The 26,644-nt window shown below is 41.2% G+C and overlaps 1 protein-coding gene across 5 annotated transcripts in view; it reads right to left on the bottom strand.

The window, feature by feature from the left end:
- LOC126049833 (contactin-6-like) overlaps nt 1-25,163 on the bottom strand; it is a 150,819-nt gene extending 125,656 nt beyond the window's left edge. For 4 of the 5 annotated variants that reach the window (XM_049826877.1, XM_049826879.1, XM_049826881.1 and 1 more), the window contains exon 1: nt 24,766-25,163. The gene's annotated coding sequence lies outside the window, so the exon portion shown is untranslated. Of the gene's footprint in view, nt 1-15,336; nt 15,426-24,765 lie in introns of all 5 variants that reach the window. The other variant, XM_049826878.1, reaches the window with a different exon arrangement.
- Nucleotides 25,164-26,644: the final 1,481 nt, after the last annotated feature.

Below are 26,644 nucleotides of genomic sequence, written 5' to 3'. Positions count from 1 at the left end.
TGGGAAGGTATTAGTGAGTGACATGCTTACACCAGGACGTTATGAATATATGCACTGGTTTAATGCAATAGCACGAACATTTGTGTGGGCATTCACAGCTGTAAGTAACCACGTCTCAACAGGAAAAAGGCAATGAGAGAATTTGCTGTATTTAACCCAAACATAAAGACTGAAAGTTAAAAACCCCAGTGTGTTGCGTTGTTGACAAATCAGCATAAAAATGTCTTTCAACAATAAACTGCTTAAGTCATAAGGAATATAACTGTTGTAATACAATCACAGCCCTTGTGCTTAACCAAGCCTTAGGAAAGCACAGTTAGAAAGGTACCGTTATCTCATATGAACCATGTCGTTTGGAGCTTATTTACTAGTACTCTGATATTCTTTTTCTCGGTTTATACACAGTATGCAATGCCAGTAATCATTCTGAAAGGGCTGTCTCATGGGCGATATAAAATTTTGCTTCACATACTCACATTGCTCACGTACCAACATTGCTGGTAGTGTTTCCTTGTAACTTAGGAGATGCAGACCTATTAGCTTTTTATGTATCTATGTGTCTATATGCATATATGTATGTGAGTGTGTATATACACGTAGTACAAACAAAGGTATAATTTCAATCTCAACTGTTGTTTTGGAGGGGGTTTTTTGACATATAAAGTTAGGGTGCTATCTCTGCTCTTTGCGGTGATATGTATGATAAATAAAGACAGAAATATCTCGTGCTGTAGTGGGATAAAACTGGCACAGAAGCTGGTTTAGTTTGAAGAGTGGTGAAGTCTTTTCTATTCATTATAAAACCTGGCTGGTCTATTGGTCTCTTACTCTGGGACACGTGGAATAAGGATATTATTCTGTGCGGGAAATGTTAGGGTGCCCTTGCACAGCTGATATACTGTGCTTCAGGGTATGTCTTCACACCTGCAGCTTTTCAAGAACAGTGCCGGGCTGTGCCAAGGGTTGGCTTCAGTCCAGTCCCATCAACAAGTTCCTTGCAGGGAAATGATAAAGCTAAAATATGCTACCAATTCATGTTGACACTGCCCAGAATGGTAAATGGCATCCAAGTAAACTGCTTATCCCGTTACCAGAGCCATGGGCCCTGAATGCATTATAAATAAAATCCCAATAATTGCATTCCTCTTTATAACACCTTTTCCATGCTTTCTGTGTCCACTTACCATGCCTGGCTTTGTATATAAGCACGTTGTGACTCAAGCCAATTGAAGACAACATATAGTTACAAAGGGAACATACTCGTTTGTAGTAATTTCTATTCTGTAGTCTTTATCACATGGAGGATTATCTCTCAGAACATCATTTATATGTAAGACTGTCCAAATTCAGGCCAGTACAAAATATTTGTCACTTAATTAAGTGAGGCACATCATTGCATGTCTCTTAAAATATTCAGTGAATTATTGTTTTTTGTCATTTAGTCACCCCATTTTACCCTATGTAATGTAAAAAGCAATTGTATCAGTTTAAGTAGTTTAGAAATGTCATGAACATTAGTATTCATTACTGATATTCCTGGAGGCAGCAGCGAGGATCAGCATCCATTTACAGTGAGCAAGCTCCTCATCTTTAAGATCCTGCAATGTGATATCAAGAAACACAAGGTCTCATACACTACTACGATTGTGCTTCGGTTTCAGCTCTATGTGTCTCAGTGCTGTATTCTCCGTTCCTAGCAGAAATTACCACTTCTGATTTCAGGAAAATGTCTCTTCTACATTAAATTTGTAGCTGGGATAAGCATAGGTGCCTTCAACAGTGGATTTCTAGCCTGCAACTCTTTTCATAAACTAAACAGAAGTGAGGCAGAAGTAGAGTGAGGCAAAGTAGAGTAATAATTTATCTTATGTTGTTTGATAGAAAGAAAAATGTCAGCCACAAAAGCTTCCTGGGGCAAAATGGATAACCTTAAAGAAAAGATTTGCAGCAGTGATAGTAGCATTTAGCAATGACTGCCATGTTGCCAGCAACTGAGGGAAGGCAAAACTAATTCAAGCTTAGGAGTTTCTGTGGGCAGTATGTACAGTGGTTCGCCAAAGGATTATGTGCTGTTGACCTGCCATCTCTTTGCATTTGCAGATGCACAGATCCTGGAGGCGTGCTGGAAGAATTAAACTCATATACAATTTTCCATTTCACTTCCCTTTTCGTTTGCAGTTTAAGTCTTCCATTGTATAATATGGGCTATGTGTGAAGACAGAAAAAGCAAAATTTATTGCATATGTTACTAGACTTGAGAATATGTTGAGTCATTGGCCTAGCTGTGTAACCTAGTCACAGCCTAACTCCAGATGGAGTCAAGATCCAGGTATTCCCCAACCTTTCACAGAGGGTTTTCACTGGAAGGAGAGCTGGGAGCTTGGACTGACCTACACATGCTCCAGTCATTGCCCTTTCTGGACGTGACCTTCCTCACGATGGCGGGAACAAGATCTAATGCTACCTTAGTTCCAACACAATGCTTAGTTCATCTAAGCCTTTTTCCCTCTTATCAGGACAGAGGTGACAGACCTCTCACTCTTTTAGTTTCATCACTTTCCGTGCCTCTGTACCAGCGCTAGCAGTATCACCTACCATCAAAGCAGTTGTAGAGGAAAACTAGAAACAATCACCGTTATTAAACATTTAAATAATGTTGTATATGCTAAAGCAGTATTCTTTATCAGAACTGCCTAAAGTCCAAATTCTCAGGTAGAACCTGCTAATCAGAATACTTATTTAAACACATGGCAGAAAGATGTTGACATCTGCTACAATGTCATGGCAACTTCAGCCATGCACTATCTTCGTATAAGGGTTTGCATTATGACTTCAGTACTCCTCAGTCATTCCACTTAGTCTTCCTGGTGTAGGACTTTCCAGCTCTTTCTCAAGTAACTGAGAGGACTGGAAGGGCCAAATACAAGAGCTTTACACATTCTTTGGCTAAAATATTGCTGCTCTCATTTAATCTCTTCATATGTGGGAATGGACATTTAAACATCCTTATGAAATCTGTCCTCTAAGTTTTGATGAGATGAAAACTTCAGCCTAGTCTTCAGAGATTTCTGTGAACTGCAGAAGAGAATATTTTCCACGTGAATTAAAGTTTAGAAGTTTTCATCATGTAAATAATTTCCAACGACGAGAAGATTCTTTACTAATCGCTCAATACAGTCCACAGTAATTACTAGACAAACATTGAGATAGAAAAGGTCTGACAAAAAGGCATGAAAAGTTTGGCTGAAGTGGAAGCATGGATCAATTTCCAATTCAATACATGATGAAATACATTTTCTGAAGAGATCTGAAGAGATCTGAAAGTGTTAAATTTGCCAGACCTGACAATATAACCTGTAAATTAATTATCACATTTCTTTTAACATGTTCACAAACGCTAAAGCTAAATGTCTAGATGGTACCCAGATACTGAGACTGAAGAGCATGCATTATTATTCACAGATGAAAAGTTTAATATCTACTTCATATCTATGAATAAAAGCTTAAGAACTCTAGAAAACAGCCTTCAAAATATTATCAGTGTAATAATGATAAAAAAATGTATTCTATCCCAACAGAAGTTAGTAGCAAAATTCCCATTTCTTCAGTAAAATAGGATCAAAATTAGAATGTCATCAAAAGGTACTGTGCAGGCTTCTTCAAGAATAAGGATGTTAATAAAGGAACTGCTGATAAACCTTTACAATGATATCTTGAAGACTTCACCTCTTTCAAGATCTCATGCAGCAGTTGTTTCAATATGAGCCTTATATCACAGGAACGCTTTAATTTGAGCCACCGTAAAGGCCGCTATTCACTGTTTTCGTTTTCATCTTTTTTGTTTGCTTCATATTTAATATCCCAGATCTTTTTATTAAAATCCATATGAAAGGTATTGTGATATCTTTATGGTGCTCTCCTTTCAAACAAAATAATGCCCTTAGTAACAAAGCTTTTACTTCGGCGTTTCTTTACACATCTATACCTCCAGCTGGTGGCCACGGTGGGAATCACGGTGCGCGGAGGGACGGATGCAGTCTCAGCTCACCGTGCTCGGTACCTTCCACTCCACCCAAACTGCTGTTTCTCAGAAGCCTAATCACAAGCCTCTGTACTTCTCAGCAAGAGACACCCAACTGATGCCTTTACTTGGCACCCATTCATCGAGCTAATGACCGAGGGGATTTCCCTGCAATGGCTCACAAATCTCATTTGATCAGTATGCAGGAGGAATTTGCCATTTATTGAGAGAGACCCTCTTTTTATTGTTCTTGGCTTGTTGATGTATTATATATTTACTGGCATAGAATCTCATTTGCGGTTTATTGCTCTAACATCTGAAATGATCTCTCTCTTTCTCATTTCACTGTTGCTCATTGTTTGTTATTCCTCCCAATTACAGCCAGCCAGCTTCAAATGCTGGGCTCCCAAACCCGGCACGGGCACCGGTTGCTCGTCATCGCAACACCTGGCTAGCAGCTTCTCCTAGTTAAAAAAAGTACTGTTATGGCCAGTTTACTAGGAAACTATTCATTTTAATATCCTCTCTTCTGGATGAGAAAGAGGAGGAATGATGTGTTTTGCACGCAAAGCATGTAAGGCACGAGGAACGAAAGAAAGTAGGACATAACACGTGCTGTGAGGGGTATTGAGTGGGTATTAAACATGACACTGGAATTATGTGGTGCATCAGAAGTCCCCGTCTGCTTCTCGGACTCCCTTACAGGGCAACGAGTTGCCTTGGGACTCGCTTTCAGGAAAAAAAAGCAGGAGGTTTTGTCAGCTGAACAACAAGGTACTGCACTGAAGCTGTAGGGAAAGGAAAGACTTTCTAGACTTCGGTGAAATATATTCAAGTCCTTTTTTCTCCTTTGTTGAAAATGTGCTAATGAATTGCTTCTAATCTTCTCTCGACTTGGGCAAGTGGTACACTCTCCTTCTCCCAGGAAGGAGAAGCTTAAAAATACTCCAGCGGTATGGGGGCAGGGAGTTTCTAAGAGCTTTCAACAGGTTTTCCTGAAGAACTTCAGTGAGACAAGATGTCCACACTGACTCGTTTTGGGTTGCAAATGACATCTAAACTCACCTGAAATACTTTCAGCTGGTAGCAGAGGCAGCAAGACACTAGCACCAGGTTTGGTCCTTTGAACTACATTTTCTTTTTTCTTTTTTTTTTTTTTTGTATGCCTGAAAAAACCTACCCTGGAAAAGAAACGTTTGATTTACTGACATTGCACTTCCTAGTTGCTGTTGAGAACGATGGGCATCTTGTGCCCACTAGGATCTTACCGCAGGATATAACATGGTGGCTATGCTGTAAAAATCAAATCCCAAACCAAAGAGGAACTCCCTCCTCCCATCAGACTGCAACTTTACCTCGGCAGCATATAACCAGCCCCCAGGAGCAATAGCAGCTGTGTGCCATGAGAAAAGCAGATGTGAACCAAAGACCTAATGCAGACTGGGGTTTGTGGATACCGGTCTTGGGGTGCGTACCCATGGGGGTTCCCAGTGGCCAACGCAATATGGTTGCACACCGGCAGCAGAGACACCCACCAATCCACCAAACTTTCTTCCCAAAGTGAATGTGCAGTTGAGGAAAACATCAGCGGAGTTCAGTTTTGAAGAGTTGGAGAAATGCTCTTTTGAACCAGGGGCTTGGAGAAACACCTTCAGAAGGGGACTGGGCAGTCCACCTGCCACTCCTGCCTCAGAAATTCATGGATCAGAGTTAATATTTGTAAATAAAACAAAAAGTGAAACCAAAGCTAATTTTAGGCAAGAACCTGGAAATCCGCCAAATTATTAACAACTGGTCTTCAGCGTGGCAGAAAGTATTAACAGTACCATGAATGTAAATTATTAACTTTAGATTTCCCTAGAGAGCTGTCAGGAAATACTTAGATTTTGTAATAGCCATACATTGTTGTGCAGCAATAAATAAGGAGGTTAGGACTAGTTCTGTGCTGACCTAGGTGGAACAAATGCTTATAGGTTAGATGAATTTAACCAGCTGGCAACGAGACTAAGTCGAATACTAAATAATATGAATAGGAACAAGGCAGGACTCTAATGCCAGGGTGACTTTAAGATTAGCTGAACCATACATGGCCATTATTTTTGCCTAAGATGAAGTCTCTAATCATTTTATTTGCACGCATATGTGCATGCATGTGTGTCAGGAGGGAAAGTTAATTTCAGGGCTTATTGTTTAACAAGTAAATGATTCAGCATGAAATGATGATCCTTACCACTGCCTTCCTCCTTGCTGATGCTATTTCTGTTTATTGCTATCATTTAGAATCTCCTTGATAATGAGGAACGAAGAAAATAATCAGTTGGTTTCTAGATGAAATTGGATTTAATTCAGCATAATCTATGTATTTTAAGATAGGGGATGTATCCAAGTGGAATACACAGTGCAGCTAACAGATTGTTTTAATGTCTAGACAGGGTTCAGGATGATCTGGAGATGGCAACAGGCATACTTACCTCTTCTGCTTGAACAATATACTGGATGCTGAATCCAGAAATTAAAAAAAAAAGGAGAAAGTCCTTTAAACAAAAGCCAAGGAGAAAAGTGCTGGAGTTTCTCATGGCTTCGCCACACCGAGTACCTTTTCTAGAGAAGGGTTTTGGGTGCTACAGCAAGAGAGAGGAGCAGAGGGCTCTCGGGCTGGCTCGACAATAATGAAATTAATAACCAAGGCAAAGCTACCTCATATGAAGGTCTGTCATTCAACCACCATTTTGTCCTCTACCAGCCCATTGATATTGGCCATATCCCTGTGCTATTCCCTTGTATTTATATATCGCTAATATTTTGGTCTCTCTTTACACATTCAGTAGCATAGCAAATGACTTTCTTCCTTGGCAGCTTCTTGACTCTGACACTTTGGCATTGCTGTTGTGAATGGAAAAGCTATAGAGACAGCTGCAGACTCTGATGACAACGCGAGTGACATTGGATGGCCAGAGTGTCACACAAACTCTCTCACCGCAAGCCAGAAGAGACCTAAACCCTGAGTAATCTGCAAACAGCACAGTGGCAAGAAGAGCTTAGAGTCCTAAGCCTTTGCCCAGTGAACTGATAGCACAGGTCTTGTATTTCAGCTATGCTCTTGGTTTGAATATGAAAAATCGGACTGACTTGTCCTCGTCTGCATATTCAGTCCTGAAAAAATGATCTATGACAGCTCTTCCCATGCAAACTGTGCCTAGTCTTTGCAAAGGCTGACCATGAAAGCTGTCGGGAAACAACCACTGAGTGTTTTCTCCTTCCAGGGCAAGGCAGAGAGGGAAGAAGCCCGCAGCCTTGTCCTCACCCGCAGCACCCGCACGTGGCCCGGTCTGAGCAGCAGTGCCAGAGCGAGCTGCTTGAAACAACTTTGTCTTCACACCTGTGAGACAGAAGGTCTGTTATCCTCAAGTAAGGCTCTGAGAAGATAAATGATTTATTAGTGTTTAATAAATCTAAGTAGCCATGTCTTTCTTTAACAACTTGCCACACATCAGACATTAAGCACTGGTTTGATTTTTAGAAGGTGATCATGTTTCAAATCATAGTATAGCTTACAGACTTCATTTTTTTTCTATTTAAAGTGGTAATTTGAGAAGAAAACTTGATTATGAGCTGTGTATTTGAATATATACGGAGAAGCACATGTTAACCCGATCTAAATATAAGCACAAGTTTAGAGATTCCTTTTATTACAGAGATTGTTTTGGCACATTTAAAACAAGACTAATCTATTTTCCTTTTTCCTACAATTAAATGTGTCTTTGCTAAGAATTCCATAGACATATCTAAGTTCCTTCAAAGTCACTTCAAAGTCAGTTCACATAACATTTACTAATTGTATCAAGTTGCTTGAAAAGTGTGATGTCATTCTAGGCCTAAGATTAATTGATTTTTATTTGTTTATTAATGAATTTCTTCTCCAGTTCATGCTGTTTCCTAGGATTCATATATGAGCTGTTTGCTCATTCAGAAGGCAGACCTTATCAAGTGTCACCAAGCGGGTAAAAGAAAGAAATAGAGAGAAACATTAATACATTTTATTACATTAATTACTACTGGACTCCTGCTTTGCACATGGCAGATGATTTGTTAGAAATTGATTCTATTTCTTGATAATTATACCGCACTCCAAACAAGTCACGCATGCAAGTACCAATACATTTGCATCTGCTGGATATGCAGCAGACAATTTATATAGATTCGGAATATGGTAGCAAAGCAAAATGTTAGCTTGAATAGTAATCAGTATTTATGAATGTTTTCTCTTCCTGGATACACTAAGGAGATTTGAACTTGAACTTACTATTCTGGAGGTGTTCTAGGTTTTTGACAGGTAAACAGGGTTGGATACTCCAGTGGTGTAAATAGGAATAGCTTTGAACTTTATGGAGAAATGCTAATTTACACCAGCTAGGAATCAGGACCAAAGATACTTGGAAGAAAAAGCCTTTAAATTTATCTGTTGTAAGATAAGAATAATGATTTTGCTTAGGGTTTCCTAATATGGAGACAGATAATATTCAAAATGCACTTATTTATGTATACACTTTTAAAAAATATATCCATTCTAAAAGTCTAAAATGTGAAGGTCCATGAAAACTATTTGCATCAAACCTGGCCATGACTGGATATAAATATTTAGCAAGAGATTTTTACTGCTATTGCTTTTTTTTTTCCTAGAGGCAGAACTTCCTTTTCATTTCTGCTTTGTTTTCTCGTCCATTAGACAGTACATTGAAAGCTAATAGGACTTTAACCTGTTTTCTTGTAACATCAATGCTCTGAGAAGCCTCTTTTATACTCTTCTATTCAGTACTTTCATTTAGACTCTCTTTATGCACCAAAATATGTTGTTGGAATCACAGAGAATAATCGAGAGGAAATTGCACAATGCCAAATGATCTGTTATAATACAAAAAAGAAATAGTAGTGAATTAAACACACTGCTATCTTACTCAAGGCCATTTTGAGGAGCACTTATTTTGCAAAGCACTTATACAAATGATTCTGGTGATTAAGTACCCCAAAATATAACTAGGTGCTGGGGAACTATGCACATCCCTCAACATAACATACTCCCAAGCATCAGGGTATGCTGCACTGCACTCAAATTAACAAGAGAAATTACCATAATGAAAAATCCTGAAGTTTTGAATATTACTGTTGTGTCAGTTAAAGGAAGATGGTGAAAATTCACCTGCATGATTAGTGGTTATTCATTTCCTTTTCATTCTTCTGTTCTGTGTTTTCTATTCTAAGCATTTCTGTGTCGTGCAAGGAGAATGGAGTACTGCAGTCACACTCCTCCATGTGGATCTAAGACCAGACTTACTTTTTTAACTGCTGAAGAACAGAGTAAAAATACAGTCTATCATGAGTTAAATCATAAGGATCTAGGGAAACAGATTCTCATTTTTATCTTGTTTGCTGTACTGCTCTTAGGTGACTGCATGATCCCTCTCTCTTTGTCTCGGTCCAATTTCACGATGGCAGACTGCAGGGCTGCTGCCCAGCGCTTCTTACAGCTCCTCCTTGCCGGCTGCTCTCAGGAGTAGCTGAATATACCTATAACCGTACAATAGAGACTTGTAGCATCTCTGAATAACATTCACAACTGGGTCAAGAACACATCACTTGCCAAACAAAACCCTTAGTACTGGTGTCTGCACACACGTGCTAATCACGTTTCAATCCTCAACAATGTGGAGAAGCGTTTTCTGTAGTATAAACTAACCTGTAGTACTAGAGTAGTGGGAACAATTGAAAATGCTCCAAAATCCTCTCCTGAATGTCAGAATGATCCAACCTGCATATAATAACACTCACGCAGTCCTTCAAGCCCCTCACCATATACAGTTCTATAGGATATTAAATCTAGAAGCAATCTTTGCCTTTTGAAAATGATATAAAAGGGACTTACTTTCTCTGGTTTCATACCTGCATCAAACTGTTTGTTGTAAACCATTACAATTGTTGGTTTAGCAGGCTTTAATATCAAAATCAGTCTTTTCATAGTAAGGGGGATATTTCCTTATCCCCTTATCATTTCTTTATCCCTTATCAAAAGCCAGTTTTGCTTTTTGGAGTCACTATTGAAGCGTGTGATTTCCCCAAACCTCTTAGAAAGGTTGTCCTTTGTTTTAAGCCAAAACAACTGCAAATAGATTTAGAACATGAAAAAATGTTCTGTCACAATAAATCCGTGAGTGCATTTCTTAATAAGGAATCACACTTACATTTTCCACATCAATAAAAATAATACAAGTCAACAAGCAAAATTTTCCCTACATTTTGTAAAGGTGCCTAAGGCAAATTATCTTCAAAAGTGGAGGCTGGCTATTTAACATTGCTTAGATTTCTAGCCAGAGGACATCAAGAGGAACATAAGGACTTGTTAAAGGAAAATGCTGAATTTAAAGGGTCTTTAGACCGTAGTCTCTCTGCCTTGGTGTCTGTCTAATGCCAAGTTTGTAGAACGGTTGGTCCTTAGCAGCAGAAGTTACTAATGAGCGTATTTTCAGGTGCTCCTGCTTGTTCTTTGCTATAGTTGTAGGCTCACCCTCACATTAAATGCAAAATACATATATAGGTGTTTTGCTGAATTGGGACTACATATTAGAAGATTCTTTCCTTTGCAAGAGTAATTTGATTGGTAAATCTGAACAGTCAAAATGCAGTTTCCATTTGAAGTCTTTCTGTATCCTTTTCCTAAGGCTCAGGAGACTGTACTCATTATGCCACATTTAAGAAAGGTTCTGACCAGTTCAGCTTGCATACCAACATTGATACCAGTAAGAGCCTACCTTTGGAGCTAGTTATGTCTTTGCCATTTGAAGCTATAGACGCATGTATAGAAGCGTGTACTATAAACGAGCCGGAAGAACCCCAATCTGATGCTTTTCTAGGACTACCAAACCCATCCCAAAGACTGCAGAAAAATTAATGTATGAGTGTCATTTTCAGTTTTGCATACCTGCAAAGCTGCTCTATCAATAATTTTCTACACATTTCCTTGGAACTGCATTTGTAAAGCCTCAAAATAGAGTTCAGTCTCTAATGGGCTTAAATGTGCTTCCTGTTTTGAAGAAGAGACATTGAGGAGGATCTTGAAGTGAACTGTCTGCAGTTTTGTATGCTAATCATACTTTCACTGGAGTTATGTTCTTAATAATGCAGATTGTTTCCTGGGATACTGCAGCTCTTCCCCAACTTCTTGTCATCCGCATGTTTGATTGCACTCATAAATTGCATGTGGGCACTAATAACTTCTGCTGATGTTACACTGCATGTCACTCTGATCGTTGACTCAGCCTCTCTTGCAGTCCAGGATTTTCTCTAGCAGTGTATGTTATAGGTTCAGCAAGAGTTTAGGAGATTGAATAGAGATGATAAGAAGAAGATGATGGACCTGCATTTTACTCCTGAAAACAGCCATTTACTTGGTGTTGATCTAAATAATGGACTATTTATTTTTTTCCTTGACATATGAAACAATGTAGTTACTACATAGTCACACAAATCAAGTTTTTCACCAGTTCTAGGCTGAGAGCAACAAATAGATTGATTATATTCCTCTCTTGGTCTGCTCCTCTTAGAAAAATCTATCATCTGTTAGGGGAAATAGCAAGTACTAGCTCTGAAGGGATCCACTATCTTTAGCTTTTATTTCCTTAATAAGCAAATCAGTCGTCATCAGTGTGCAAGATCATCAACACGTATTTCAATTTCTGTACACATCAGAATATATCAACCACAATTACATTATGTGGAGGGTAAATCACAGAGTAATTAATGATGCTAATAAGCAGCGTACAAGGTCTGTTTCAGTCTTGTGAAAGTCAGGGAAACATATCCCACTGACTTCAGTAAGATTTGGATCAACTTTCTAAAGATTTGGATCTTCACTTAGCTTATGATAATCACATGTTGCAGTAAATAGGCTTATACTCTCTGTGTGCATCTGTAGGTCAGTGGACTCATACTTCAGGCAGAACCTACTGAGTAAAAGCTTCTTTAATGCTTGTGTGTCCAGCTCAAAAAAAAAAAAAAAAGAAGAAAGAAAAAAAAAGTTGCATTTACTCCAAAGTATTGCTCCTTTTCTCTGAATCTACACTGGCAAAAATAATGTTGTGTACAGGCCAATGTATACTGCAAAGAGAAATGTTATATTAGAAAAAGAACATCTTAGTAGTAAGCACAATACATTACAGTGTATTTCACAAGTATGGTAGGTATCATGCTTTCTGAAAGGTTTTCCAACCCTCTTGATCTAAATGACAAAAGCCATGATAATCTGTATTTGAGTACCCCTAAGGCTGTTGTTTGGATTTGCAGGAGAATTGAAGGCTTCCTTCCCTTCCTTGTATTAGTCACATGCAGCAGAAAGTTAATACCAGAAAATAAACATAAAGTATGCAACTCTCCTAGACATCTCTTCTACACTCACATCCTGTGATATGTGATTCAAGGGTGAAAAAGTCCCTCTCACAAGCTTTATAGCCTCATAAGTTTTCTTCAGTGATTGCTCAGAGCATCTGATGCTATCCGCTGTAAAATCCACGTGGCCAACCTGTGAAGCTACAAGCAAAAGATTGTGCTGATATAAATAAAAGTTGTGCCTTCAAGAAAATTTCAGGCAGTTTGTTTCTGTTTATTTTGGTCTCATTAGGCTGCCACTACATGATAAATGATTTAGGTTAAGGGTAATTTAGTTTATGGCACAATAGGTATGAAAGGTTATTCCTTCTTATGCCCTTCTCACATAAAATTTACCTTAAAAAAAGTAAAGTCTTTATGTCTCAATAAACAGAAGCCACATAGATATTGTGGAACAAATTACATATTGGATAACAATCTATAAAATTTTATTGGCTTATGAGGTTTGCATTGATTTGAATTTTACCCAAAAGCAAAGCATTACTGTTTCTCCAAAACACTGAAATAAAAGGAAAACAGAAATCTTCATTACAGTTTTTTTTAAAAGTGCAGCCACCAGAAACGTCTCTGAACAATGCAATCAAATTCCTGGAAATAGCCTAGAGTTCACCTTGTCTCTTCCCTGCGCACGATTGAAAAAACCTTGCAAATCAGCTCCAGCAAGAAGCTTAGCACTGAGGTTCACCACAAAGCCAAGAAACAGCTTCTGACACTGGGCTGTAATTGCAAGATGATTCTGTAAAGCTCCTCTGTTGCCACATTCCCACTGTGAGATGTTAGCGGTTTACTGTTTGTATGACTGATAGCGCTGCCTGGAACTGTGGGTGAAAAATCAAGAGTTTTGCGCTGTTCATTTTGCACAATCATCTGCTTTCTGAAATGCAGAGTTTGCAGAGTTTTGGCGGGGGGAGAAAGTCAATGCGAATCATGGTGAGCTGCAAAGCCATCTTCATTTGACCTTTTGCACTCCAGAATCCACAGGGAGATATCAATGAGACAGCACTTGAAACCGAATAACTTTCAGTGCTCGACGGGAGCAAAGAAGGAACAAGGAGGCTATGATTTTAACCTCACGAACACAGATATTTTTCTTATGCACGCAGACTGTGTTTCACCAAGGCCAATATACTAGTTCCTGTGGTGGCCAACAACTGATACTCTAGACTTGGACAGCAATCGGACATACGCGCGCAATTACAAAGTAAAAGCTACAGACGAAAAATGCAAGGTATGTCATTGCAACATCAGAAATAAAACTGGCAGAGATTGCTGGCTTGCCCCTTCCAGTGACCTTCCCTGCCCCTGTATAAAGCCTTATGTTATAGGAATTATATTGATCTCTCAGAAGTTATACTAGTTTCATGACATATCTTCCAAAATGACCTATTCAAGACTGGCCTTTTTCTGTGCTTCCCCCTGATATATGGAGATATTTACAAGCCTAGGTAGTGGCATCATGGTTTGGGGGCGTGTGTTTGGGGTTTTTTTTATTCAGGAGAATATGGGTGAAAAACTACACAGCAGGAAGGCTTTGTCCAGAGAAAGGCCATTGATTGGATTCATAGTAATGTTTTGTATTTGGCTGAACTTTGAGAGAGAGAGATATACTGAAAGGAGAAGAACTTTATATATATAAAATAAAAGGACTGCAGATGTACGTATTCTTTAGAGAGACATGCAGTAAAAACTACTGATCCTTAAAGCAGGGAGGTGATGCACAAACAAGGCTGTTACTACTGGTATTAATTACTCTTAGTCTAGCCAGAAGAGGGCAATGGTAGCTGTACTTTTGGACCAGTATTATTTTACACACCTGTTGGTGGATGAGACTAAGGCACCAATATTTTACAAGCCATATTCCAGTGATTTATGTTGCATGGCAGAATGCAACCTATCAACGGCAAACACCTTCACTGCAATCACATTCATTGTATTTGATCCTGTCTGTTCGACTACGCCTTGCCTGGAGTTGATCACCAGGCCACAGCCTGTGCAATTACCCACTTCAATAATCAGTGTCTGATTCTGATGAATTATAGCATGGGCTGCTGTATTGTTCAGAATAAATGAGATGGTATAAATGGTATGACAGGTAACAATGCATTTGTGATAGTGTATACAGCCATTAAGCTTAATACAAAAAACCAGGCCAGTAAAATATGTACAAGAATAGACAGAAATAAAGTTAAAACTATATTTAAGGCTGTGGATGTTGACCAGGCATGAGAGACTGAAAAATACCCTCGCTCTGAATAAATGCATGAGGATTTCAGGCAGGACACACTATGTGGCTTTGCTGAGGTCAGCTCTCAGATCACTCTCAGTCCACTCTATTCAAGTTTCTTGGCCATTTGAAGTGAGCGATGTGGTTGTTTTTCCCGTGATGGTGTAAATTTTGGCTACTGCCTCAACTGCTATACCCCACGCTGCTAACGCTGCCTATGGTGGCAATGGACAGCCAACAAAAAGTTGCAAGAGATGGCTCCAGGATGGTCACGCATGATGTTACTGGAGGAGACTGACCACTTCTTACAGCAAAAATAAGCTATATCTTTACAGTCCATGCAGAGGAGCTTTCAGCCCCGCAGGGAGAGGAGAGGTGCATGGAAGAACACAGCTTCGAGGAGCCCCTTCCTCCTCCCCAGCCCCAGGGTGCGGGTTGTTTTCTATGGCATTCCCCCACACTGGAAAAAAAGTCTGGAATTGAGATTATTCACAGGGTTTTATTAAAATTGTCTTTTCTGGATGCATTTTTTAATTTTTTTTTTTATTTTCAACATTCAGATTTGGCCAATATGTTTTTGAAATATGAGCTCCCATAAGGAAAGTTAAGGAAAAAAGATCTCACCTGGTTTTACTGCAGTGGCACTTGTACTTACATTTCCTTACTACTTTTAACTCATTCAGAGGTCACAGAGATCACCCAGGCATTTATGGTATATAGCACTGTTTCATGTTTGATTTTGCCCTGTTTATAAACAAAAAGGGTTGCAATATTTGACGATAGAACCTTCTGCAGGCCAGTCTAGAAAATCACCAGTGACTGATACCTTTGTGATTCAGCTTTATTGTATCTCACGATCAGTTTCTAACTTGTTTTTTTTCCTCTCAAAATACTCCTTTTGTGTCTGTGGGTATGAGTGAGAGGTTTGTAGGAGTTACTCATACTTCACTGCACTTAACAGGGTCCCCTGGTTAGTCAGGGCTTGGGCTTTATTTTTGGGTATTGCTGCTGGTTGCTCTGGCTGCTCGAACGACCCCCTCAGCATTGTCAAACAAAGTGGTTTCCTGCTAATTCCTTTCAGGGCTTAGATGGATTTTGAATCAATCTTGCTGAGAAAGTCAGCCAGACAAAGAGGTAAAATCGTGACATGGTTAGTCATTTGTATTTTACCTGAATCAGTGAGGAAGGTACTTTCTGTCAGTTTTTACACTTCATACATAACTTTTATTCTACCATTTTCTGACAGAAGTTTGAGTTTGGGTATCTTGCCTATGTCTTCCAAATCAATCCTCTGAATCCCTAACCCAAAGTTTAATATCATCCATTATTCAACACCTTCAATAAGACTAACTTTAAAACTAGTAATCTCTCAGTAAAGCTGTGCAATTAATGCTGAAAGACCTCAAGTATGGAATAATACCAAATCGCACTCCCCATAGCCTTCCTCAGAGCATCCCAAAATACCAATAGCCTTCCCTGAAGTCTCTAGTTATCAGGTATTCTTTAAGATTTAATAGTAGATCCTGGCTGACCTGAGTGAGCACTTTGCATTAAAATGCAAAATATTTTTCCTGCAAATTTAACAGTGAACTCTGCATGAGCTCGCAGTGCACCCATTTTATGCCAGATTTGAACAATCAAAACGTACCCCCAATGCTGCTTGTTGCACTAATGAGCTTTGCCCGCATTACTTCATTCTATCATTTTTATCACTCTTTAATTTGTCCTCTAAATTATGGAGTGTTTTCTGTAAGTGCTGCTGCCCTGTAGCGCCCAGCCTGACCCAGTCAGTAGGGGTGATGGGGAGCACCCATCCTGGTGGCCCCAGCACCAACCACAGCCCCCACCCATGCCCCGCTCACCCCCGCTCCGGAAAGGGGCTTTAACACGCTGGAGTTTTCCTTTTCCTTGAGGATTAGGCTATGGCATGCCTTTGGACAAAGCTTTTGCTTTGGATGCCTTTACAGTCTTCATAGCTGCGGTAGTATATGTTTTATTTGAAAACATTGCATTTACTACAATGTAAAGAGGCCAGTATTGTTTAGCTGTGTTCACCGGTGTTCTTCCTTCCCTACTCTCTCTTTCCAACTGCTTTCCCAATGTCTTCCTAGAGTTATCCAGCATATACTAGGCTCACTTATTCCTCTTCGCACTAGATACAGCACAGTTATGTTTCTTCCCCCAAGCTCAGTGTCCTCAGAGGAGTATTTAGGTTAAGAGCAGTTTATTCCTGGCTGGAACTGCAGCAATTGTGCGTGGGTTCATAAGCCAGGATTCTCCTTTGCTTCAGGCAGCTGCTAAAAGCCAAGGTGATGTCTCCGATGGAGATGAAAGCGGAGAGGTGCAGCAGTGGGGTACGAAGCATCCCTGCCGCTGCGGCAAGGACGATCCCGGCAGCACAGACTGGTGTTTGGGGCATGGCGGCAGCACAGGGGGTGAATGATCCTATTAACAGACAGAAACGCATCTGGAAAAGTGGCCAAACGGTGCGAGAAACTTATAGCCCTCTGCTCAGCTGCCCTCACCAAACGTGGAAAAGAAAGGCTTGTGTGACAGCTGAGGCTGCCGGAGCCAGGAGCCTTCACCGAGCAGTGGAAAGCAAGAGGACGCTCAGGGTACGCCAGGAACTCAGTCACAGCTCTGTTACCTACTTTTTGGGCAGCTACACATGAGCGAGGTGCATTTCTCACCATGCCTCCATTTCTTACCATGCCTCCATTTCTCACCATGCCTCTGTTTCTCACCATACCTCCATTTCTCACCACACCACACCACACCACACCACACCACACCATACCATACCATACCACACCATACTCTACCCTACCCTACCATACCCTGCCTCCTGCCTGGGTCAGGGGTATTTCATGGGAAATGTTTGCACAGGTACCAGCCTGACCTTATCCTGGTCAGAGTTGCTTGGTGCTTAAACAGCAACGACAACAAATATTTAGAGTACATTTAGTCCTACAAGAATTCTCTCCTTGAAGAATGAGTCTTTTTGTTTACTTTTTAGGCAAGGTTTTTTGCAAAGAAATGCATTAATAACTGTTCCTATTTCAATTGTGTAGGAAATGAATATTTTCCTTGCAAGTAGAAGAGGATCCCTCTGACAAGTCTTTTTGCTGTGGCTATGCCCTCACCAAACAAACGGCTATGCAGCTGGCCGGGCATTACACAGTTATATAGTTAGTAAATATTGATATTTATTATGGATCTTTGGGTGGGAAAAATGAGTCAGGACCAAAAATACAGACCTAAGTCATGAATACAGTGGAATAGAGGGACCAGAGAGGGTTTTGGCAGTGAAATTAGACCTGCAACTCCAGTGGCTTCAAAGTAAGCAATACTGGAAAGGAGAGGGTTAAAAATATATATGGCTTTTAGCTTTGTTTGATAGCTCCAGAAAGGACTGGGTCACCTCTGTGGAGAGGCTTCAGCAATATGTCATAGCTAATGATGTCAGTGCTGAGAAAAAGGTGGCAGTTTAAGTGAGTATAATAGGGGTAAAACCTCTAACCTGCTGTGCAGCCTAAGTGCTCTTGCTAAACCAGCAGACAAAACAATTTCTGGGAGAGAAATTTCCTCAGTGCCCAGATCTGCCGGTGATTGCAGAGCTTCCCTGCTATTATCAACCCAAGAAAAACAAAACCATTTTGGGCTAAGTGCCTGAATAAAGGAAATTAGTAGAATGTCATCAGGTTGAGGAGACCTTAAATGCCGCAGTACCAGGGACCAGCTACAATACGAAATGCAAAACAACAGAGTACACAGCAGTCACCAGCCAGGGCTTATCCAACTCTGAAGCAAGCATCAGAAATAGTTGTAATAGCGATGGCTACAGACATGCCAACAAAGTGCAATCGAGGCACGAAGGGTGATCACCCACTGCACTGGAGCTGAGCCTGGATGCACAGCGTGGTTCCCCAAAGTCTGCCTGCGCTTTCTCTGCAGAGAACAGTCCCACGGTGCAAATAAGATGGTTGGTTTTCTCTACATGGCTCAAGGACAGGCTCCTTGGAAGCTGTAAGACACTGGGAAAGGCAGGGATGGAGCAGAGGTCACTGCAGACAGGCCCAAAATCTGTCTACCAAGACGACTGAGAGTTTTCAGCTGAGGGGTGGGAAACTGAGTCCATGCAGGGTGCTGGATAGTCCATGGGGCACAGCTGTCTAATTTGGGTGATAAACATCTACATTTTATCTGGATTCCTTTACAAATGGAGGAAGCACAATTTATAGTAAGGTTTGCTCTGGTCCCGCTGTTTTTGTAATTTCATGGTAGGATTATCAGAAACTGCTCGAAGAGATGAAGTTGCAGAAACTTCAGTGCTTTTAATCCCCATTTCTCTCACCAAAGGTACCACATATATGCTGTATATGCCAAACTCAGTGTATGCACTACTTGAGAGGGAACGTCTAGGAGAAATGGATTTAAACTGGTAAAGTATACAGTGCACCAGGGTTTCAGAAACAGTGACCAATATTTCGTGGTCCAGCCAGACCTAGTTTTGGTGGACTGACCTCACAACGGACAAGGCAGTGGGACAGGATGAAGCCTAAAATGTACAAAAGCAAAAGATGCGTTTGAAGGGGAAATAATCACTAAACGCCTGAAAATTCATTCATTCGACTGTAGGAAACTTGGTGCAGAGCTTCAGCCCAAACAGCTTCTCTATTCCCGGCGTTAATCACAGGGACGTGAAGAAAAAAAGGCGCTGGTGAAAGGTAGTTTTCTTCTCATCCTTACTGACAGCCCAGCCTAGCATGTCCTTTACCCAGAATAGAGAGCATTTTCCTCATTAATCTTCTAAAATCCTCTAAAATCTTCCTCTCCCCAAGTCTATTAGCAGTGGAGTCTGAGCACTGTGAGAAGACGAACACACGCGGTAAAGTGCGGTGTGATAGCAACAGCTCTCGCGCTCAGTACTCGGCAAGATGCCTTCCCATCAAAGCCCAACCTCTTCAGAAGCACCCCAGCTCTGACAAAATTTTTTGTGGGAAGATTTCTCAAATATATGGGAAAACTACTGGAGCGAGCTTCCAGAATAGCCAGGAGTTTAGGCACAAGGTTCCGAGCAGCGATGAAATTTCTGCTCTACCTAAATAGTGATCTCCTGTGCCCCTGGAGAGCATCCTAATCCCAGACTGCTGGCTGCTGTGGGCAGACCTACCCCAGGTTTTCAGCATTTTGACCCTGGAAAAACCCTCATGAGAAAGGTTCAGCCAGAATGGCAGAGGGTAATCTACCCGATCCAGAGTAGCAAATTAACCACTAATTTTATATTTTTTTTGCATATTGAAAGATTGCAGACACGAGATGATAGCCCTGACCCCAGACCACCAGCTCATCTGAGACAGGCTACTTCAGCCCCTTCCAAGCCAGAACAGAAATGAATAAAATTACACCAGTTTCGATAGCAGAGAATCCTTGTTTTCCAGCCAGCCTTCTCCTGTGGCACAAGTTTAATAAGAGATTCCTTGAAGACATTGCCATAGATAGGGGCATGGGATCCTTGTGCTTTGGTTACGGCCATGGGAGAGCTTAATTCATTACCAAATATTAAACAGTTCTCATAATTTTTTTCTGAGGTATCTTATATATAAAATGGATCTTATTGGTAATTACATCAGGGTGTCCGGAACAAAAATGAGTACTTAGTTTAGAAAAATTAAGTAGCATCTTTTTTATTTGTTTGAGGTGCCTCTGGTGGGAACTGTGATGAGAGCCCGGAGAGGGTTATTGCATACCTGGGCAGCTGGGTCACTTGTGTTTGTATATGGCTAATAAAAACAGTTATCTGGAAGCCAATTATATCAGTTTCCATATTATTATGTTGTGTAAAGAGCAAGGACGTAACACTGTTTCTCTCATCTTTCTGCTGTTTTCCATCTCTTTTAACAAGAGCATTACAGCAGATGCTGTCAAGAATTTTAATAAAACAAACTGCCTTTCTGACCATCTTTATCCATTTCTTCTTGTCTTTATAGGCTAGAAACATATTAGAAGGTCTAACTGAGGGAAATTACTCTTCTCTCCCCCTCCCTCCTCCCCAACCCTCTCTCTCAGTCGTTCTCCTGAGCACTGCATGCCGTGGAGTTTTTCCTCTTGCAGGAAACCCCAAAAGAAAGAAGAACTCCCCAATAAAACCTCACGGGACATACGTGGCTGCCTGGATACTTAGCCACGCTGACTGTTAGTCAATGCCCATCGCTCCCTCCTGCACGGAGCTCCAGAAGGGCCTGAGGTCACGGCAGAGCCCGTCCCCAGAGCCCTTTGGATGCTGACGAGAGGGTGATCACGAGCGGTGGCAGCCGATCCACCGGGCTGCGGTAAGCGAGGTGGTACGGCTAAAGAACATCCTTAGCGTGGGTACAGCCACGCTCCACCGCTGTCCTGAAAACAGGTTGGCCAGGTCACAGCATCACCCCAAGGGGTGATAATATAGGAGGTTTGTAATACTGAGTCACTGAGGACCAAAAAGAAAAAAGGAAAAAAAAAAAAAGGCAAACCAGGAAGTATGCCAATAACATGTAACCTGATTAAATGTTGCACAGCTGCTGCTAGCAATACAGAAAAGACATCATCTGTCTCCTGTCCTCAAACAGAGCATGGAGACTGCTGTACTCATGAAAATCCAATCATGTACAACAAAAGTAGGAGAGTTATTCCTCTCTGTGCGCGCCAGGGATTCACTGTTTGTCCTATTCCCTCTTCAGGTGACTCGAGGCAGGTCCTATCTCGTGACCTTTTGGACCTTGCACACATGCAGACCTCTGTCTGGCTTTAGAGGAGTTGTGAGGAAGGAGGAAAGCGTGGAGCGAGTCCGGCTGGAAGCTGCCCGCTCAATGGGGAGAGCTCAGACCAGATCACTTTAAGCCAGGTGTTTCTCCTGCTATGCCCTTCCCGCAATTTCTGAAGCTGATCAAATTGCCCGGGAACAAATCTTAGAAGATTTCAGTATCCAGCTCTGCCAAAACGCTCGCGTGGGCAAGTGTCAGTACTCAGAGACGACTGTTAAGTACAGGTGAGAGTCTGGTACAGGGACACCCTCACTTCAGGCTTGGGCAGAGGTGAGTTACCCGAGTTAACTCAGCAGCAAAGTCACAGAACTAGGGAGACCTACTGAAAAAAACTCAAAAAGTAAGTTTGAAGGCCAATTACTAAAAATGGAGTCAGCTGTTTGGAGTCTTGAATTACCTCTTTGCTTAAGATGGGACAATTAACTTCCCAGTCCCTGAACAAATGGGTGGAAACACCTTTTGTCCTGAAGAGTAAAAGCAGAAGAAGGTGTTGATCAGCTGCACCTGACCCACCAGGCAAAGCCCAGGTTGGAGGGGCTGCAGCTCCTCCAGGGAGCAGAGAGAAGAAAAGTATGGCAAAACTCAGGCTTTTGGTCTCTAACTCCGTCTGGAGATCTTAAAACCTTTGAAACAGGTATGTGCGGGTCTTCGTGTTTGGTTTTGTGCAAAAATATCTTGCTAGCGCTTCACTCTGTGCTGACTTGGTCTGTTTAGCAGCTTGCCTGCGTTAAGGTAGAGTTTGCCATATCTCTGGTGTTTTGTTTCACACTAGTTGTGTGTAGTTGTTTTCTCAGCGAGATGGAGAAGTGTAAGTACAATGTCCTGATCTGTTTTACTAGGGGTTATTTTTACTTTCCGTGATTAAGCTACTCAAGGATACTCGTTTCTCTTTTTTTATGGTGTGGTATTTTTTCTTGCATATTCTTCATAGAAAGACTTTGTGTAAGTGAGAGAGATTTGCAGTAGTGTGCTAGTTTGTGAATGGAAATAAGGTCACCTAATCATCTAAATAGTGGCATGTTCCTACAAAGTAGGCTTTTTTAGCGTCCCAGAGACGCTAACTGCCAGCACAGGTAGTTGTAGCTGTAAAACTGTGCCTGAAGTTCTTCGTGCCTTCGCTTCTCAAAGGGAGCTTGCCTCTTACCTAGAAGACTAGGCTATAAATTTGCCATGTACCTAGTTATAATCAACTTTGGAGTGCAGCCGTTGGTAAGAAGGAATAAAGGACTCTTTGAGCCAGACTTTCTGGTGTCGGTCCTCCGTAAGAGCGTTCCCTGTAAGTCTGCTCCTCACGGCGGGTCAGAAGGGCTCGGCTGCACCCAGGGGCAGGGCAGAATTAAGATGGTTTTTGTGTCTTGGTCTTCCTGAGCAAGCCCTGAGCAGCATCTAGCTGTCCTCAGGGCAGGGGTTTGCAGAAGGCAATCTGTGGCAATCTTCTGGAATAAACTCAGCCACGATTTTAAACAAAAGGAATGTTGTCTTGTAGTAACAACCAGCTAATACGGTTTCTTGAGGGAGAAGAAAAATTTGAATGCCATTTGGAAGAGCTGATATATTTTCATATACTCACAAGACAGAGACAAACATCCTTCTAATGAAAATTTTCTGTTCAAATACAAATAGTGCTTCATGCCCACACAATGCAAACACACAACTTTGTGTTTCAAGTCCCCTTGGGGATGCTGGCACCTTGTTCTGTGATGGAAATATTTGCTTCAACTGCAAGAAATTAATTTTAGGGTAGCTCATTATGCACCACAAACCTTTTTAATACTGATCATAAAGCTGGAAGAAAAGGACAAGAGACATGTCTCCTATTTGATTTGAAGCACTTAAGTTCTTATATATTATTTATAATTTTATCCTCAGCATGGAAGGTAACACTTGTAATACATGGTGATCAGTACCTCACCAGCATTTGAAAACTATAGCTGCATACATTGTTGTCTCTTATTTTTCTTTTTTACACAATAAAATGTGATATACAGTAGTTGCTAACTTCATATAGGTACTGATTTGGGACTTTTTAGTGTCATAAAACCTCTGAAGCAGAGACTCATGGAATGTGAAACACTGACATAGTGCCTCTGGAGCACCAAGGCAAAAGCTGGCTGATGAAGATGGGTTATTTGTGGTGATGTGGTGCCTGGAATCACAAACACTGCAGGGTTTAGTTGCACGCACACAAAAACTCCCTGAACTTGCAGAACTTTCTAAATGCTGGATGTGGGAGTAGTCTGACAATTCCCCTCTCCTTGGGGGGGGGGGGGAGGGGGGGAGAAAATAAAAGGAGGGGAGGAGGAAATGCTACCCCACAGCAGTAAATAGTCTGATTTTTAACTTGTAACGTTGATCTGAAAATGGTTCCAGTGTTGACAAAAGGACAACGAACTGTTATTTGAATAGGCTGCAGAGTGTTTGCATCTTGTTTGATCATTCAGATGCGTAAGTGCTGCAGTAAATTGTTAGCATTGAGCCTGACTGTGCAAAAGCTGTTGGAGGAGACCCTTTACACATGCAACAACTGTCCGAATCAAAGTATTCACCCAAAAAGCACTACGGGAATACACAATTTAACATAAAGAACTAGTGAAGCAGTTGCTTGCTTCTGGAACCACAGACTTCAAAAACTTTTTATGAAGTATTACATTTCCTTTAAAGCTCTGTCATACAGTGTAAATAAATGACAACATCAAAACTGAAACTCTTGCGAATCTTTGGATGCAAACCCCTAAGTTCAATATATGTTGTGATCTTGATTGTCTTTTTTAATCATTAAAATGAGCAACAGGGAGAAGTTTCTTTTTAGGACTGAAATTTTCCTGAAGATTTATGTTTATTGCTTTTACACTTTCAGCTGGTAGAAATTAGATTAGGCTCTCATTACCCACTTCATCTTTTAATATGCTGTAGAAAGTCATATGAAAGTGCCAAAATTAGCACTGTCATCCTCTGTGTTGTCTGTTTTACTGCAGCACAGAGCTGTGGTATACTCAAATAATATACCTGTGGTGTCTGTTACTAGCACAGTCTCCTGCTCTGTTTGACTCAGACCTCACATGCATACAAATTCATTATATACATTTTTCTCTTCCAAGAATGTATACATTTGGAGCATCAGCCATTTACAGACACATAGCATAAATAAAGCAGTGAATTTTTCTTCATTCTCTACCCCTTATGCTAATGAAAATTACTGAGGAAGGAAAAAAAAGCCCACAGAAAATGCAGTTCCCCCAGCATTATTCACATTGCAGTAGACAGCACAATTCTGTACTTACAGATCTTAACAGTGAAATGTCTCAGGATCTTTACAATTTTCTGCAGAACTGTTTCAAGCTCTCAGCAAGCCACAGTGTTCATCGAGGCAGAACGGAGCCGTATGGAAGGTCTATGCAGCTGGGAGATAATGGAACTGTTTTCCCAGCTGGGACTACAAGCCTTTTATCCACTGAGCATTGCGTGTCTCTTCACTGGTATTAACCGTGAAATACACTGCTTTCCCGTCGTACTCGTGCTAGGACTCACACAATTAGTGCTGGAATCGGCTAAAGAGCTACTACAGTTTTTGCATATTCCTATCTGGAGATCTTGAACGTATAAAAATTAGCTCTGCGTTGATCATCCTTCAAGAAAGCTGAGAGAGCGAAAGCGCAGCTGTCATACTAGTAGCATAAAAGATTAAATGTGCTCTTGCTATTCTTTTCGTACAAATATGAGCTCCTGTCAGGTAATCGGAAGCCTCTCTTCTTGAAAACTGGGTCAGTACTTGGTATTAGGTTTAGAACAGGAATGGAAATAATTTTGTTTAGTCCTGGGTCCCACAATTGCTTCCTGCGCTCCATAAGATTAAGCTCATAGGATGCGAGTTGACACTCAGGTTACATCCCAGCACTGACTGTCCTCTTGAAACATTTAACTACCCCTTCATATTTTACATATTATTTTTTTTTTTTAAAAAAACGAAGACTTGCTTGTCTAAAGTAGCACAGACATAAATCCTGATTACATATAAACTTCAAACCTTCTTAGATTACCATTTTTCCTCTTGGGACTGCTTCAGGAGAGATCAAATGCAAAGCTCAGAGAGGGGAATGCCTTTCTGTTTGTAAGCAAAAGTTATTTGTATTCACAGGGGATAGAAGTGGAAACAGCAGTTTTCAGAATGTTTCTGCCAAGAAAAGTGCAATTGTGTCACAGGCATTGCTTCACAACATTTTAATGTAATCTCGGTGTAAATCCATTAGTTTGTAATGAGATTAATTGCCTGCCTGTCTGAGCAACGGCAAGCGGAGAGGATGTGGAAGTCGGGTGGCAAAAGCACTCAGCGGCACGTGGATGCCTTTAGTAGACCAAAACAATAATTCAATCAACAAAAGAGGAGTGTGCTTTTTTTTTAGTTTGAATTTTTCCCACCTATAAACTGGGAGTGCATTCGTGCATCCCCTTATTTTCCAGCACAACAGCTGACTGCAGAGAACTTGCACCAGGAGTTTGGTGGCGTCTTCTCGACGGCTCTGCCGCGCTAACGATCATTTGGGGCCGCTTCCTCCCTCCCCCTGATGTGGTTTGGACGCGTTTTGGATGTGTTGAGGTGCGGTGGCTCATTGCCACGAGACCGAGCCTCGGTGCTGGCTGTCAGCCCACGCGGACGCGTTGCTGAGCGGCAGCGATGAGGTTGCTCTTACTTGAGGTGGCTGTTGAGTTGAGACACCCTTGAAGACAGCTGAAGTAACAGCAGCAGGAGAGAAGGTGAAGGTGATGTCCTTCCTAAGAGGAGAGGAGGACGTTTCTAGCGTCCATTGGCAGAGGAGGATGGCTCGCTGGACCCGACTGAAGCGATCTGGGTTCAACACAACCTCCTTGGAGGACTTCTCTTATGACCTTGGAAGCACCTCAGCTGTCCTGGTCTGCTCTTTGTTTGTAAAACGCGGACAACGGGGCTATGGGAACTCATGGGATGTGCGTAGAAGTGCCAAGCATCCTATGACAGCCCCATGGGACTGGTATGGTGAGCGCTCCCCTCCCATTTCAGAGCTCTTGTAGCTGTCCTCCTGATTAACATAAACAATTTTACGCTTCCATCGTGTGAGCTTCTCAAATGAGCTTTACCGACAATTAATTAAGCCTTGCAGCACCTTCTAAAGTAGGCAGGCATTA

This window comes from Accipiter gentilis, chromosome 23 (assembly GCF_929443795.1).
Source record: "Accipiter gentilis chromosome 23, bAccGen1.1, whole genome shotgun sequence".
Taxonomy (NCBI): Eukaryota; Metazoa; Chordata; class Aves; order Accipitriformes; family Accipitridae; genus Astur; species Astur gentilis.
This window is presented reverse-complemented; position numbering and strand designations above follow the sequence as displayed.